General features: G+C 41.5%; 1 long non-coding RNA gene across 1 annotated transcript in view; it reads right to left on the minus strand.

Moving 5' to 3' along the window:
* Window positions 1–907: 907 nt before the first annotated feature.
* The window catches only part of LOC135578456 (uncharacterized), a 50188-nt gene continuing 37116 nt past the window's right edge, over window positions 908–13979 (minus strand). The window contains exon 3 of the long non-coding RNA XR_010470080.1: window positions 908–13854. This is a non-coding gene — a long non-coding RNA (uncharacterized LOC135578456). The remainder of the gene's footprint in view (window positions 13855–13979) is intronic.

The following is a 13979-nucleotide window of genomic DNA, read 5'->3' on the forward strand; positions in this document are numbered from 1 at the left end:
ATCAACACTCCCACCCAGCTTGGTGTCATCTGCAAACTGACTAAAGGTGCACTCAATCCCCTCATCCATATTAACTTGCCTATTGTCTTTAAGCATCTCCTGTTTACTCTAAGCCAGTTAGAATCCTCTAACATGCTTTTCATGATTTCTTCTAACAGGTTTCAAATTCTTCTTTTGCAGTACTCTTTACCATATGTTAGGGGAGAGGGGTTAAATCAAACATCTCAATCAGGATTGTATTTACATCTATTCATGTTTCCCAGTATAGCTGACAGATGCAGCACCACAGGCCAAGGCAAATAAGTGCCTGCACATGAAAAAACAATGGCATGGGAATTTTTTATATTTTTTTTAGCAAAGTGTGCTTTTTTTATCTGCCAGCAGAAAGCAGATTTACATGCAAGGAGCAACGGTGGGGCTAGAACTAAAATAAAGGACTTTACTAGAAAAGCAGAGAGCTCATTCACCTGATTTTGCTGTCATAAATAAACATGCTTCAGGGTTTCCCTTTTATTGCAAGCGCTGTTTTCATGGATAATCTTTCTCCTTTTCTGTTATAATTTTTATCACCTTTTCACTACAAGTACTAATTACAGAATCTATGTTGAAAAAGGTTCCATTTATATGTTGTCCTACTGCACTATGAGAAAGCATCCATAAAAGTGCCAAATGTCATTGTACTGGATATTGCCTTTCAGTAATTTGTGAAGGAGAAGAATGTTAGTGCTGCATCGCTTTGTCAGCCTTTTTGTATTTATTCAGATTGTTAGTTTGAAGCTTTTGTGAACATCTTTTTACCAACTAAATAAATTATGTGCAACCAGGGATTTCTTTGTAGAAGGTGACCTTTTAGGTATAAAATGGAAATGAGTAGCCTTACTAACTCTAACGAGTGTGGTGTGTCATTCTCAAGTCAACTAGGACAGCACTCCAAAGTGCCACCAGAATTTCATAGTTAATCAAACTACTAAACTAGTTCAGAATGGAGGAGAAAGGGATCATGAAACTTTCAAGATTTTAATGAAAGCAGGCAGTGCCATATTTGTTTTACATGAGCATACATGAAAGACAAAGAAAATGTAGGCTGGCAAACTAACACATTCAAAGAAATTTCAGTGCCTGTTAGAATTTTTGTTAGAAAAATCATACAACTGCCCCTACATATTGGCCATTTACTGTGGCAAATAGAATATTCTCCTAAAGGAAGTGAGAGGAAAACACAAACATTGACACATGGATTTTTAACACAACTTTTAGATGTCATTAACTCTAGTTTTATTATTACATTAATACAAGAAAAAACATGTTTAATGATTTGTTTGCTGTGTAAATATTTGTCAAAGTCATGTGTAGTTAGGAAGAGCAGAAGTGTTTTCCTGGGAGGAAAGTAGAGGATTTTAGATACAGAGATTTTTAATTACTGCCTTTCTGAGGTGCAAATAGAACAACAACTTTGAAAACAGCCAAAGACTTGCTGGGAGCCAGGGTATTGCCTCAGCTTTTCCTGCAAATTGCCTGAACAAATCTCTACCGATAACCTTTTTGCTGGAACATTCACATCTTGTTTCTATCAAAACAGAACAGCTACAAATCACCTTCTGGACTAATTTTGTATACTGTAAAGGAAAAATGAACAGAAGGACAAGAAGACAATTGACATATAAGGGGCAGGGGGTTGAATTTTATTAGCTGTGTTTCTAAAAGTCAGACGAAAGACCCTACATGGGATATTCCGGATAACTGCCCACCTTGACAGACTTGACTCTGAGGCCCTCCAAAGATGTGAATTTATCTGTTTTCAAGCCAGACACACAGTCTCAAGTTACCTAATGTCAGAACAGATAACTATTCTTTACATTCATTATGAGTAAGTTGCTAGTGAGGAAATGGAAACTAAAACAAAAAATAATATTATAAGAATGTAGTGTGCAATGAATATATCCAGTAAGTGATTGCCAACCCTGCATATGCAGTATATATCTTCTCACCTCCCAGTCCACTTCTGTATCTCATGCATTCACCTCATTCTTCCCCTGCAAGGACTTCACTTGAATCCTCTTGAATCTTCTTTCTCATCTTAATGCTTGAGGAGTAGACTTTGCTGAGTGGAGCATTCTCCATTTGGGTTAGAGTGGTGAAGGTTTTGCTAGTTTTTTTGGTAGAAGGAACATGATTCTTTGAAGTACAGTTGATTTGAGTGCTCATTTCATAGCAAAGAAACCTTTTTTTTTCTCCCAGGGCTGTTTATATACTTTATTCAATTCCTCTTGTAGCATAAAGTTCTGTGAGAACAAGGATGACAGCATCACTGATGGCCCCAAGTGTTAGATACATGCCCCTGTTACCTCTCTACAAGTAGACTTTTAATTTCTCCATGCAGAGAAGCAAAGCTTTCTGGCAGATATGGCGGTTACCCTTTGTAAAATAAATTAAAAGACTATGACAGAATGCAATGGTCTGTACCCTTACAGGCACAATTTTGACCTGTGCTAGCTAGGAGTCTCCTGATTCTCAGACACAGCTGATTTATTCAAGTACCTAACAGTCCAGGAACTGTTTCAGGCACAGAGCTTGGACACCATCACCCTGTTAAAACTGGGTTTACTGAATAAGGTTTTCTTAGCATAGATGTGGGCCATTCTGCATTACTTGGTCTTGGTGTTCTAGAACACGGCTCTGGGCTGTTTAATTTGCTAGTAAAGACATGGCTGGAAACCACTTTCCACCTGTCCTACTAAGACCAATAGCCTTGTGATTCGACATGCTTGCGAGAGCAATAGGTGTCAATCTCTGCAAGTCAAGCAGCAGATTAGGGCCTTCTTCTCACATAACCAACTGGCCATCACATAAAACAATGTCACTGCTCCTCTTCTTGGGTTTTGAAAAGGAAAGGCTTGTGCAGTTTAGTGCAGCATGGTTTACAAGTTTCTCTCCGCAGGGTATCAGAAGCTTGACAAATGGAGATTCTGCAATGCATCCGAAATAAAGTACTTGCACACTAGAAGGCCCAGGGCTTGAAGTCTTCTGTTCTTTGCATAACTTTTTGGAAACTGTGTGCTAGTCACATTGGCTTTAAGTTTGGATTAGTGAGCCAAATGTATTAGGAGCTGGAAATTGTCATCTGAGAGAGTCTTAATTTCCATAAAACTCATATAAAGCATTAATTATAGGTGTCTGTATTGTACTCTGGAAGGAAAGAACTTACATGTTAAGTGCCATACTACATAATTTCTGGCCCTAAATGCTAAAGCATTGTCATTTAAGGCCCCCATAAATCTGTGCTTCCTTAAAACAAACCAGAAAATCCTTGACAAATGCCTAAAACCAGTACTGATAATTAGATTCTGTAAAGTTCGTGTACCAAACACATACCAACACCCTTCATTAGGTACATAAATGTAATATATCAGTTAGAGTTCTAAGTAGGTATGTGGGTGGAAGAAGTTGAAATCTTAAAGCAAAATAATACGGTTCTCTAGAGCAAATTTAAAAGTTTGTGTTGATTATCTGTTCTGTCAATTTGGTAATCAATTTTGTCTACAATTAAATTTTAATTGTAAAATCAATTTGATCCTTGCAGTGTTATGTCTTTAATTTGACCTCAAGAGTCTATTAGTTTTCTTACTCTTTTTTATTGTACTAAAATGCAGGAAAAACCTAAGTCAACCCAGCTTACGCTGCTTTAGTTATGTCGGAACACGGATCATAAACTCTAAAGACACAGGTAACCTCTGATAAAGAAGTCCTGCCCACTAGGTTCTGTTTCCAAACTAAATGTGTGTTCCTTAGAGTTTCTTTGTACTTGCTAAAATTAGCTATTCTTATTACCATAGAGACAGTTTAAAATACGTTTGTTAATATTTTATTTCTACTTTGTAGTGCCTGGGGGCTTTGTGAGTTATGCACAGTTTCCCAGCAACTTCGGCTCTTTTCAGATGGGTATATTTTTAAAACATGTAAATGCGTTACATTTGTAGACGATTACATTTTAAATCTAAGCGTATGGTTCTATTGTGTTAAATCCTTCCATAATTCTTTGAGTATTTCTTATCTTTGAGTTAATGTCACAAATGTTTTCACTTCTTATCATATTCCATAAAAACATTCTCCTAAGTGTCATTTTGATTGTATTTCACATCCTGCTCTAACTCACAAAATCTGCATATAATTTTTCATGTCCCTTCTTATTTAAAGAAATGTCAGCAGTAATGCATGTAGACTTCTTTTTTTTAAAAAACAAAAAAAAGATTACTATCTCTATTTTTAATTTTCATTGCATGACTTCTTGGCAGTAAACCAAATAGCTTATACAATATTTGGAGAAGCATTACTGTAATTCATATCATATGTTTTTAACCTGAACACAGCAATTATTAAAAAAAAGACAACTTTCGTTAAAGCAATTCAGTCAGAGGATAAAAGTTCGTTTTCCCTTGTGTAGTGAACGCCATTATCCTTACATTTCAGTTTTAATTCACTGCATGTAGCCTGTGCCTAGTAGTTTAAAATCTCTTTTAATTTGCTGCAAGTACTGTAGCACTGGGTTCACCGTATTCTCTGACTCTGTGGTTTTCGCCTGGATTCTTGCATGCCATTTGCACAGTATAATGCACTGAGTATGGCATAAACCTTTCTGCTCAGCAGCAGGTACTAGGGAGAGTATTTTTCTCCCTTAACAGCCACGGACAGTTTTTCAGACAAACTTATCACAGCACCAGAGTGTCCTGAATATTTCTAAACCATCTAGTAGCCCTCCTTTTTTTTTTTTATTATCCAGCAAGTAAATGTTCTTCTGGCCTGCTAGCTCTCTGGTTGTCAGTAAATCTATGCTTGTGTATATGGAAGCCTTCACTGGGTACTATTATACTTTGCAGGTTCTGCCAGGCAGAGCAGGTCCACAAGCAAACTGGAGCTGCAGCACCATCCACGGCAGAGCCCAAGAGCTGCTCATGGTCCTTCTGGCTCAGCAGAGCGGAGTGAGATGTGGGTGCTGTGTAATGCAGAGACACTGCGAGCCTGGCCGGTGTCCAGCCACCGCATCCTTAAGTGAGCAAAGAAGGTATTTCCAGTGATTTTTGCAAAAATACTTTTACAAGACTCTGCCTAATCAGCTCCGACTACAAGTGATGGATAATGTGACAGTCACCACGGAATTGATAGAAGAGACTGCAGCTTTCCTTGCTTATATAATATTATATGTAATACATATATTTAAAAAACAAAACAAAACAAACAGGCTTTGATATTAGGCATCAACGTCTAGTTAGGAACTCCCAAGTAGGGGTCACTAGAATCTGTACACCCCCACTGACTTTTCAAGGCTCTGGATCCCCTCATTATTTTGAAAACTATTTCAGCTCACATCCCACAACCTGCTCACCCTTCCTACTGTGGGCTGGGCTTTGGCTTCCTACCAGCACATTGCCTCTCTGGCTGGGCATCAAGCTTTGGTGTGGCAAACTGAAGACCAACATATAAGCTAGACACTATCAATAATGCTACGAAAGAAAAAAATATTGTGGGCCTAAACTATTTCTGCTTTTCTTGCATTGTGAAAATACCAACAACAGGATAGCTCTGATATTAGTTCCTCCTTCCAGCTGACCCTTTCCTGGAGGAGTGAGAGGGAGCTTACTACCTGCACCTCTGGAAGTACAAGAGAGGCCTCTGGATGTGCCAGTGCCACCCCACCTGTTTTCTTCTCCCCTCTGCTGACCAGCCAGCTATCTATAAAAGCCATCCCTCTTCCACACTTGTAATTTCTACAATAAAGCCAGTGGCATGAATGAGGACAGTCCTCATCGAACCTGCAACACCTGGGCAAGCCCAAATTTTACTCAGAAAATGGGCCATCCACAACTTTGCATTCCTCTGCTGCTTTGCAGGTTGTCACGTTCTGTCTCCCACTATACAGAATTTTTTTTGTTTTTGTTACTTATCACCAACAAAGATTGGCTAGAGAAGTCTGCTAGGGCTCTTGTTCCCCTTCTTATTTGATAATCCTTGATCTCTGGACCAGAGGAAGATCTTATGGTGACTTACGGAGGGTACAGCCTTTCCTGTCTATGCATACCTGCTTCTGGTTGTGTGTTCCAACCAGTGCCCTCACTTCCCCGGTGCTGGGCAGACCAGCACTGAGCTCATGAAGGAAACTAAACCAGCAGAAAACTCCTCTTGCAGAAAGTCACTATCCTGTGCCAGAGCTGGCACAACAAAGAGGATGAGACTGTGGAGTTGGAGAATAGGTGCCAGAGCAGTTTATCTGGTGCCTGTTTACCATCAGGTCAACCTGACCTTAAGAAGGAACCTCACCTTCACTGAGCAATCTGGTAGCACAGCAATTAATTAAAAAATAAAACATCTGCTGGGGGCCTGTGAATATTCTTAATTAATTAACAGTTTCGCTTCCTGTCTTGAAGTCTCTTTACAAACCAAGCTTACAACGTAACATTTAACACAAAAGCTTCTACACCCTGCAGCCTCAGCCCAGGTCTTTCATGTAGTGCATGGCCAGACATGGCAAAGTACCTTGACTGGTTCAGCACAGGCTTACCCTGCTGGGAACCATTTTTTTGTTACAAGTGGGCCAGGCAGCTGCTGCTCCTTGCTGTCAGGGGCAGCTGGTGAGGGCCAGTTCACCCTTACGATGGCCTCCCCTCACACCAAAAGAGCAGTCTGTGGGTTGTATGAACATTTGCAATAGGGAACTTGCCTGCTCCCTTTTTGCCAGGTTATTTTTCAGCTGGAGCCGTGGCTCAGCTTGGTTCGCTGTGAACACTGATGTGGGTGCAACAGCAGAGGAAGCTGGGGGGCAGGAAAAAGCAAGGCACAGGGAGGGGGGCTCTCTGGCTGCCCCAGCCCTAAATCTGACCATATTCTGATCTGACCAAGGGCTCCAGGACCTGCGAGCATTAGTGTGAAGCACAAAATTCTCCCCCAACACCAAGAACACAAGAGAAGCACGTATAAATAAAAACTGAGGGTACAGTGTGTGTTTTTCTGACAGCACATTGTGTGAAGGTGCTGATGCAGCAGTATTTCACCTGTGATGCTTTTGCAATAAACATATTGGGTGTTCCTGGCCAGTAACAATTTCTCTTTGAGCTTTGATGTGTGATCATTCTGGAAACAACCAAGTGGATGGTCTACACCAGGGCCTTTTATCAGAATTCAGCTTTTGGCTGAAGTGTAATGAAACTGGCATCTTACCTCAGTAATTCTGAATTTGAACAATGTGCATACTAGAGCCTGTGAAAGAACAGGCAGCATATAATGCCATGAGAAAGATGAGGGAAACATTAACAGACCTCCATTTCTATTCCCCAACATCCCAGAATCACTACTTGGAAAAAATCTCCTAAAGGAATACACAGCATTACACCAGTTTGGTGGATGTGCCATGTCCAAGACAACAATTTTACAGCATACAATGCTATATGTAAGCAAATTTTGTACCTCTTACAAACTATATATTATTTATCCACAGAAAACTTTAAAATAAAAATATGAAACAAATAGGAGAAAAAATCCATCTAACTCCCAGACTACCCATCGTAGAATCCTTTTTCCTTGAAAATAACCAACAGAAAACCAGTTCAGATGTCACTCTTTAATGGTGCCCTGTCTTTATGCAAATGAAACTGTTTCCCTGAGATCCCTGTTCACCATGGAGTTCCTGGATACACTCTACAGAAATCAAGTCGAGAACAATATCCAAATTAATTTGTGTCAACTTAAAAAATAAAAAAAAAAAAAACAAACAAGCAAAAAAAAAACAAACCCACAACTATATAAAGATCTAGGTAAAATGAACTTTCATGGAGATAAAATATGTGTGTTAAGATGAGTAAGCTAGGTTGGTCCAGTAGATGTATGATGAGCTAATAGCTGATGGCATGAAAATTGATAACCTAAAAGGTGAGTCAGTGAGTTCCCTAGGCTACCAGAGTAAGAAAATATGTAGAAAGGAGTTTAAAGACAGTTACAGACTAGTTGGGTTTGGCTTGGCTTTTTACTAAGGAATATACAGGCCCTTTTGGAGCTACAGATATGAAGAAATTGCCGGAAAGCACGATGACAAAAATCTGGACTGTGAAATAAATTGTAAAAATTTCAGTGAAAATTGGCACTGAAATGATAGCACATTCATGAATCTATTTTAAAGACACATTTTACTAATCTTTCAGGACTGTTTCCTGGACTTTCTCCCACAACATGGTGCTTCGCAGACATCCTTGTCCTTGCAGCCTGAATTGGGAGTTACCACCCTAAAGCTATTGAGCTTCCAGGCAGGGCAGGTGCTACAACCTCTGTCCTGGCTGAGTGTGGGGTAAAGCAAGTCAGCAGGAGCTTTGAAGGCAACGTCATCCCGGGACCCGGCTGCTCTCCTGGTCTAGCCCATCGCAGTGAGGCAGAGGGACATTGGAGACACACTGTCATCTCCTGAAAAGCCATAAAGAAGAACAGGGAGCTTGCAATGCTGCTTGGATTAGCAAGTTGCATTAAAGATTATGAGAATCTTTAATTTCTAACACAGCCTAAGACAGAGGTGAATCACTGGTAATTTCAATGGATAAGTAAATGGATGGATAGTTGATTATCCCTAAGAAGCACCTCAGGGATGGTTCAAAGCAATAAGATGTGCAGACAATACTCATAAATAAAGCAGCAGAGCAAAAGTAGCATTTATAAACTAGCTGACACACACCTACAGAATTATGAAAGCACCAGAATGGCAAAAAAAGGAAATTATGACCCTCTCTGTGTACCAGGAGCATTACAAAGATGCCATCTCCATGCAGTTGCCTTTCACAGCAAGATGTTGCCCTGCACCCATTGGGTGCTCTATCACACTAAAAATCAACACGACAAATGCCTTCTTTCAGCAAGACGTAGCAACACTTATCAGTATTGACCAACTCCTCCATGTATCCGCTGCACTGAAAAGGTCTGTGGGTTTGCCCATGCATCTCTTCCCCAGAGGAGGTCCCCATGCCCAGTTGTCCCCACTCCTGGCTGTGATCTCTGTCCATGGACACCACTCTCACTTGCCATTGCAGCCATCGAGTAAGCTGACCCTGGTTAGCTGGAACAGGCAGTGTTGCCAGCCCAGACCATGCTGGGCAGGCATACCTCACAGTCAGTAGAAAGAGCCTTCAGCCCCTCACACATGAAACCACTTCCATTTCCACTGCCTTCACGGGCAGCGTCTGTAGCCAGCTGCACTTCTGGGCAGCAGCTCTGAAATGTTGACTGGTGGGGGCGAGGAAAGGGCTGACAACAGCCGTGTGAGTCATTCATCACAAAAAGCATGTGAGATGCTTTTATTCCTCCTTTCAGGCTAGGTGACAGCTCTAATTCCTCAGCTCTACTTTTCCACAATTTTGGTGCATTTTTATGCGTATGACTGTCACAAACATTACTGCAAAGAATCTATTTTTTATATTGAAAATCCAGGTCAGGAGTATCACAAAGACTGTGGGCCTGTCTCTTGTTCTTGACAGAGATGGAATTTTGTGCTTTTTTGGGCATACAGGTGCATTAACACCAGATAATTCATCTTTTTAACAAGCCAGTGCTCAAATTTAGATTATTAGATTAATTAGCCAGGAGTTTGAAAGGAGTTTGCCTTGAATTTGTGTTTCACTGACAGCGACAAGCTGTCGTCTCCAGCTGAGTGACCTGGGACCCACCGAGGAGGCTGCTGCCAGACCTCCTGCTTGATATTGGGAGCCCATCCTGAGAAGATGCCGTGCTTTGAGGGAAGTGCAGGGAAAGCTCAGGCACCTGGTAGCAGCCACATGGCTCTGCCTGTCCCTGTCTTGCGTCTCTGGCAGGGCCAAAAGCCTCATCCCAGACAGGGAACTCTTGGCAGCTGTGAGGCACCATTTGGGGGAGCCTAGCAGAAAGCCTGTCCTTCTGAAAGGAGATTGGTGGGGGAGATGGAAGACAGAATGTTTCCTTTGTGTGAAATGTTGGTTTTAAACGGTGGTCTTTTCACAGAATCACAGAATGTCCTGAGTTGGAAGGGACCCACAAGGATCAAGTCCAGCTCCTGTCCCTGCACAACAACCCCACAGTTCACACCACGTGTCTGAGGGCATTGTCCAGTCTCTTCTTGAACACTGTCAGGCTTGGGGCCGTGACACCTCCCTGGGGAGCCTGTTCCAGTGCTCCACCACCCTCTGGGTGAAGAACCTTTTCCTAATGTCCAACCTCAACCTCCCCTGGCACATCTTCCTGCCATTCCCTCAGGCTCTGTCATTGGTCACCAGAGGGAAGAGTTCAGTGCCTGCCCCTCCTCCTCCCCTGTGAGGAAGCTGTAGCTGCCATGAGGTTTCCCCTCAGTCTCCTCTTCTCCAGGCTGAACAAACCAAGTGACTTTAACCGCTCCTCATACGGCTTCCTCTTCAAACCCTTCACCAACTTTGTAGCCCTCTCCTGGACACTCTCTAGTAGCTTTATATCCTTTTTATAGTGTGGCACCCAGAACTGCACACAGTACTGAAATAACTCAGGCTGTGAAGCAATGGCATATTTGTATTAAGATAAAATGCAGCACATAAAACAGCAGCAGTTTCAACAGAGACTTCAGTTTTCTCTGACAACACCTGTTTTCACTTACAAAGGACTGCATCATACAAGTACCAATGGCATTTTGTCTCTTACTGTTTTCTTTGTGACATGGGAGGTTTAGATCGGATATCAGGAAAAAATTCTTCCTTGAGAAGGTTGTCAGGCATTGGAACAGGCTGCCCAGGAAGTGGTGGAGTCACCATCCCTGGAGGTGTTTAAAAGACACATAGACGAGGTTCTCAGGGACCTTGTTTAGTGCTAGAGTTAGATTATGTTTGGACTCGATGATGTTAAGGGTCTCTTCCAACTGAAATTATTCTATGATTCTATTCTTGGATATACCAAAAATTAATATGCATCTCGAACATGCAGCAAACTCACTTTTATATCCTATCACTTTCATTTTTAACTGAAGGCAAAACCAGTTGTTGTTTTTTTCCTGTTTTCATGAATTAAGGTTTCAAAATCCTTTGACAGAACAATCAATGAACTTAGCCACTTCAGCATTCAGGGGAGTCAGGGGTTCACATGATCCCTTTTCCCCTATTAGAAAGTTTTTATACAGAACTTTATATTGGATTTCATGGAAACAGTGACTTGGTAATCTGGGCTGCTGTGGCTGATGAGCAGTTATTTTAGCATATTCTTGACATCTCAGGAAAAAAGTGTTGCCCACATGAAACTCCTGAAAACAATGAATGAGAACTAAATTTTTCCTTCTCGGAAATCACTGCTTTATTCTACTCTCCCATTTACCTAAAGCAGTGCTATATTTTGGGTTTCAGACAACTGGTACTAGATGAATACAACTACAGCTGAATGGAGCAAACAAACATATTTTTAAAGGGACATTGCTCAGGCTATAGTAAAGCATGAAAACATAAGCATCAACCTCCCTGCACATGGCAGGTGTTACTAAAATAGTAAACCATGACACTGCAGATAACACAATGTTGGAGCATGTCTTAGGCCAGACTTGTACCATCTGAGCAAGAAAAATCCTGATGAAGCACTCTGGAATGTGTCTCTTGTAAGGAGTGCTGACCTGATAGTGCACTCATAGTGTGAATGTTCACAGGTAGGATTTTAACTACAGGTAAAACATGTTTTGTTCTGAAAGGTTACAGATCTCTGCAGAAATAATCATAAGGCATTGCCTGCAAGTCTGCTAGCTTACTAAAAGTGTTGGAGGGAGTTGAGTTGAATCAATGTGTAGCTGATAGAAATTTGAGAAAAAAGTCACCAGTGGCAACCAAACATTCTTGATGCTTTCTCTTCAAAACTTCTAACCAGTTCTAGTCACATCACAAGAACATGACAATTTATGTGACAAAACACACTGAGAAAACAAAGTTAAATGAGAAAATTAAAAAAAATAAAGAGACCAAAATCAATTGGCTCAGGTAACCCAGGGACCCTGCACAAGACAATGTCCTGTCCACAGGTGATAGACTGTACAGTGCTGCCTGCAACATGATGCTTTTCTTGTTTGGGGCTCCCTGTGACAGTTCAGCCACTTTGCTGACACCAGTTTTAATTAGCGAACAAACAGCATATCATTTGAAACCTATAGCTATTTCTCACAGCCTGATGAGGAGCAGCAGTGGTTCCAGTCCAGCAACATTCAAACATCACTAGATTGATGCTAAAATGTTGGGGGACTAGCTTGAAGTCATAAGTTTATATTTTTGTTGTTTGTTTGGGTTTTTTTTTTATGTTGTTTGTTGTTGTTGGGTGGTTGGTTGTTTTAAATCTCATCTTGGAGTTCGTGTTTGCTTCAGAGATTCAATATGAAACAACTAAAATTCACAGCAGACATCCTGCCTTGCATTTTCCCAAGGACCTTCTTCAACATCTCTTCTTATCCTCCTGAGAGCACTCTTACACTTTTACCTTGAGGGCCACATCACAGTTCATTGCCTGCGAGCAGCTTGTTACCTGGTGCTCATCAACCAACTGCTGCCTGAGCAACACACTGCCTTTACACCAGTCTGCTCCCTGGACCTCGCTTTTGCTCATCCTCTCTTGCTGATGAGGTCAGTTCTGCCACATTCTATCCATGGCTGGGAACACTGGCAAAACCACTGTCTTTATTGACACTTTAAGTGATGGATGCTCTTTTTTCCGAGATTCCCATTCTTCACCTCCAATTGGCTCATTTTTTACATCTGCCTTCTCCAGTTCAGGGCATCGTATCACTTCAACCATCTTACTCTCTCCTCTGTGCCAGCAGTAGACAGCACTGAGGTCCTAGCTGCTGAGCCTCCCAGCAGCAGTCCCTGCAATCTGGATGGCCCATCAAGTGGGGAAAGACTTCCTCTGCATGTCCTCTGTGAGATGACTTCAGTCGACACATTTCCCTCGTATACAGAAGTTAGTTAAGAACTAATGACCTCAAAAGTCATGTCTCTGTGTTCCTGGACACAGTCTTATGTTGTTGTTTTGCATCCCCCTCTAACACCAGATCTTAGGATGAAAAGGCAGAGGTCTCTCCAGTCCTTGGTGGCTTTTTTTCCCTTGTTCTCTGCCTACATGTGGCTTTGCAAAGGCAAAAGGGAGGACACATAGAATTGAGAGAAATGTTTGTAGTCACAAGGATCTGACCACACACAAAAAGGTCTCCTAAAAGGTCTCAGGTCTCTGCAGAAAACCACTGTACACAGACTTCTTATTTCACCTGTGCAGAGACCAGCATTTAGCCCAAATATATTATCAACCTGGTACTACCCAGTGCTTAAAAATTCAATTAAGTACATGGCTCAGATCAATTACACTCAGTATCTTCTACTCTGAGGTGCAAGCCAGACTTCTATGTCCGGACAGCAAAATCAGCCAGGACTTTCTGGTAATAGATAGCTGCCATTTTCATTGCTGATGTGATGACAGGTAAGCAGAGGCATAAAAATCTCCTAGTTATTTCATCAGTCCCACCTGTACCTGGGCAAGATATTTTTTCTCTTATTGCTGTGAAGACCTCAGGAATATCCCCATGTATTATCTGTAGCACGGTCCCAAAACAAAGCATGGTGTCTCTGGTCCTTTGTGGCTGGTGACCTGCAGTGGACTGCATCTCAGTCCTCAGAGCAGACAATTTGCTGAGCACATGCTAGGAATGTGATGCCAAGAAACAACAAGGACATTTACCAATGTTGTTTCACTTATTCATGAGATCCCTGCATAATCTTGCATGACTGCTCTTCTTAGTTGTACTTTTCATTTGCATGCACTGAATCCAAGTGCCATCCATCACTCCTCTTGGTCTAGGACCTCTTCAAGTGCCTAGGTGGACAGTGTGTAGAAAACAGAAACAGAATCAAACAGTGCCAAGGAAGATATACACGTAATGTTACTGTGATGGCCATGAGCCTTTATACCTTTCCACCATCTTCAATTTCAATCCCCTT

The sequence above is a fragment of the Columba livia genome, chromosome 1 (genome assembly GCF_036013475.1).
Source record: "Columba livia isolate bColLiv1 breed racing homer chromosome 1, bColLiv1.pat.W.v2, whole genome shotgun sequence".
NCBI lineage: Eukaryota > Metazoa > Chordata > Aves > Columbiformes > Columbidae > Columba > Columba livia.